The sequence below is a fragment of the Notamacropus eugenii genome, chromosome 1 (assembly GCF_028372415.1).
Source record: "Notamacropus eugenii isolate mMacEug1 chromosome 1, mMacEug1.pri_v2, whole genome shotgun sequence".
Lineage (NCBI taxonomy): Eukaryota > Metazoa > Chordata > Mammalia > Diprotodontia > Macropodidae > Notamacropus > Notamacropus eugenii.
The window spans coordinates 96,484,224-96,487,993 of NC_092872.1; the positions used below are offsets into that span (position 1 = coordinate 96,484,224).

Genomic DNA, 3,770 nt, shown 5'->3' on the forward strand with positions numbered 1-3,770 from the left:
ATTTGTTATGAGTTTCATTTTTCTATGAGAGGGAGGGAAAAATGCTTAAAAATGGAAAAAAATTTAATTAAAAAATCCATTTGCAAAGAAAATCACTTTATAATAAAGAAGAAAAAGAAAATTCAGCAATACTGGCCAATATACTATACCCATAGCCTTCCACCTGTACAAAGAAGGTTTGGGAGATGTTACAGTATTGCTATCATTTCTAAATTTGACTGTCATATACTGTTTTGCTCAGGGCTACCACCGATCCTGATTTCTCTATACCCACATAATTTTGTTTAGGAAGATAATTTTTCTATAGTGCTTTCAGCAAACACCAGTAAAGTACAGGAACTGGCTTCAAAGTATAGAGAGGAAGATAATGGAAACATTCCGAGAAACCTCTCTTTTAAATGCTGATATTTTGCTTTCATTATGTGTATTTTGTTATTTTTTAAACTTCAAGCAGGTCAGTTATCTAACACATTGGGACAGGGGGCTGGTGATTATATTTCTGAAAATATCCAGGAGACCAAGATTCCATACAGTCCATCCACCTTGGAGGTCTAGCCTCAGTGTAATAAAATCTGCCTTGGAGGTCAAGAAGTTCTTTTTTATGTTCCACTTGAATTTTTCCTGTCTTCATTTAAGCAATTTTTTTCTTCTTCTGTTATGATAGAATAAGGACCTCTCGAGCACACAGAGAATTTTAGGATTGAGATAGCTTAACTGGATTTGAAGTTAGGAAGAAAAAGGGACCTTCAAATTTCATCTCTCAATCTTTCTCACATACTTTCTCTCACTTTCTTGCACTTTCTCTTTCTCTTTTGCCTTCTCTTTCTCTCTTCCTGACTTTCTCCCTCACTTTCTGTCTCACACTCTTTCTTTCACTTTCTCACACTTTCTCTTTCCTCCTCTCACCTTCACTTTCTCTTTTCCCTCACTCTCACACTTTCTCTTTCACTATATCCTTTACACTTTCTCTTTCCTTCTCTCTCATTTTCACTTTCTGCTCCTAACTTTCTGTCTCTTTCTCTCTCATACACAAATTTATGATCAGACAGTTCTACCTACTGAATTCCATCTTAATAGAGTTAGCACACTTCTAGCTTGTGTTTTGGGATACAATTTGTTGGATATCCTTCTTAGCTCCATATTGCAAATATAAATGATGGATTTATTTACCTTTGGGAAAATAGAAGGGTTCAGAGTCTTATCAAATTCTGAAAATTTCCCCAGTGAGCAAAATATAAAGTATATAAAAACAGCACAAAGTATATAAAAACATGCTTTTGTCATATTCTCTGCTTGTTCTCCTAGTGACTACATACTTGACTGTACATACTTGCCCCACTATGCCTATGATTATGGTTTTTTGTGTACCTCCCTTATTTTCTCAGGTGCACAGGTGAAAGTGGGCATCTGTTTTATACCTTTCTGTCCTTGTGTCTCTTAAAAGACCTTGCACAGGACTTACTGATTGATATTCATACATTCCTTCAGTTTTCATTGGTCTCATCACTCTGTCGTACCCTCAAGTGATTATCCTATATTTTTCTTTTTTTTTTTCTCAATATACACTCAACATTTATTAAGCAACTATGTGCAAGAGCCAACTAAAGTTGGAGGACCGTGCTTTGCAAGTGCTCAATGCTTTTTCACTAACTCTAATAAGATACTGGTCCTCATTCTCAAGGCTCTTCCAAAATCGAGTATCATGCACACACAAAGTAGTGCATGCTGTGTGCTTGGGTGGAGAGGAACAAAGAATTCTAGCAAGTGTGAAGAAGGGAAGGGCCTCGGTGCCGGGGTGAGATCCAGAAAGGTTCTGAGCAGCTAGGGTGAAAAGGACCTGTCTGCTTGCACAGCCCCCCAATATAGGAAGCCTTGGAGCACGATCCCGTGTCCCTGCAGTGCCAGTTCCAAAAACTGCTGTACAAGTGTGGATGTTCAAGTTCACAAATGGGGACTGTAGCTACAGGAAGGCTTCTCTTCTCTAGAAACGAGTTGAGTGCAGTGGCACAATGCCTGAGCCTGTTGGGAGTGCCGACGGTGCTGAAGGGACACCAATCTGTGTCTTTTCTTTTTCATTCTGCTTGAAAAAGGATCTGGCTTCTTTCGATGCTACATCCACCTCCTTAGTCACCCTCATCTCTTCACCAGCAAAATCAAACCCCTTGGTGATCTTAGCTTTCGCTTTTTCGCTTGGTTTCTTTGACTCTCGCTGTCACGAGAGATTTGTCTGAACCCTTGGCCTCTCTGTCTTCACTTGGCTTCTCGGAGGCCGAGCTTGTGATTTTGGCCCCACAACACTGAGGAAGCTTGTCCAGAGGCATCATCTGGTCTTTTTTTTCTCCTCTTCCGATGAAATGCTTTTTTCTGGATCTGCCGATTTCTTCCCTCTTCACCACTATTTCCTTCTTTTTCTGCTTCCACCTTGTCTTCTGTCTCCTGCTTATGTTTCATTAGCAGCCCACCTTTCTTTCTCTTCTTGGGCACGATGCCCGGAGACTACTTTTTGTTGTCTTTGGAATTTCTTTTTTTGGCCTTTGTCTTTCTGTGTCTTCTCTTCATCTTGCAATTCATCTTCCTTCGTTAATTCATTCATATCATCTTCACTACATTCTCCACTGGAGGGCACGCAATCTTCGTCTTTCTTGGATGACAAGAAACCCTCTGAGTTGTAACCATCCATGCTGTGACAACCTGGAGCCTGCTCGCAGGATCAAAGACACCGTCACAGAGAGGCCGAATCCCGAGGGAGGAACCATAGAGAGGAGGGGAGAAGGCAGGGGATCCTTTATTTTTCTATCCCGTTGCTGCCAAGTTCTGAGAAAGCCAGCTGTACTTGTTTCTTTTCCTTCTTCATTGTACACTCTCATCTCGATCTCTTGTGTTCTGGCTTCTGACTTTACCACTCAACTGAAATTGTTTTAAAAAATTATCAGTAATCTATCTGCTAAATCATGAACTCTTTGCAGCTTTGGACTCTGTTGACCATCCCCTCCTGCTTCCCCTCTTCTTTTTTTGGCTTTAGACCACCAATCAATAAAAAGCATTTCTTAAGTGCCTATTGTATGCCATGCACTATTCTAGGTATCCAAGAAGTAAAAATCAAAAATGAAACAACCTCTGGCCTCAAGGAGGTTTGAATCTATCTTATTTTCCATGACACTAATCTCTTTTGATTCTCCCATAAATTTTTTTGTATTGTTGTCAACACCTGGCGTGGTGCATTTTATGTAGTAGACTCATTAATATTTGTTGAACTGATTTCATTCATTTAACAAATGTTTATTGAGTACTTGCGTTTGGCAAGGCATTGTGTGAAATACAAAAAAGAATGATGCAGTTCTTATCCTGTTTAACAAAATCTGGCTTTAATATGGAAATAGGTTTTTCATGATTTCATATTGCTTGCCTTCTCAAGGTGGGGGACAGGAGAAAGAGAGGGTGAAGGAACTTGGAACTCAAAATAAAAATATCAAAGTTATTTTGCATGTAATTGAGAAAACAAAAGTTATATGACCTAAAAAAATTACACATTATACACAAAATAAATGTAAAAATAAAATCTGCCTTATAAGGCAAAATGAATATTGTGGCATCATTAATTACCAAATGTATGTTGAATACCTATTATATCACTATTAGTTGATAATCAATAAAAATTTATTAATCTCCTACTATGTGTCAAGCTCTATGCCAAGACTAGAGATACAAAGAAAGGTAAAAGACAGTCCCCCCTCTTAAGGATCTTAAAATCTAAAGGATAAAATCAATAC

At 38.6% G+C, this 3,770-nt stretch overlaps 1 pseudogene; it reads right to left on the reverse strand.

Annotated features, from left to right (window-relative positions):
* Positions 1-930: 930 nt before the first annotated feature.
* On the reverse strand, positions 931-2,749 carry LOC140504985 (craniofacial development protein 1-like; annotated as a pseudogene).
* Positions 2,750-3,770: the final 1,021 nt, after the last annotated feature.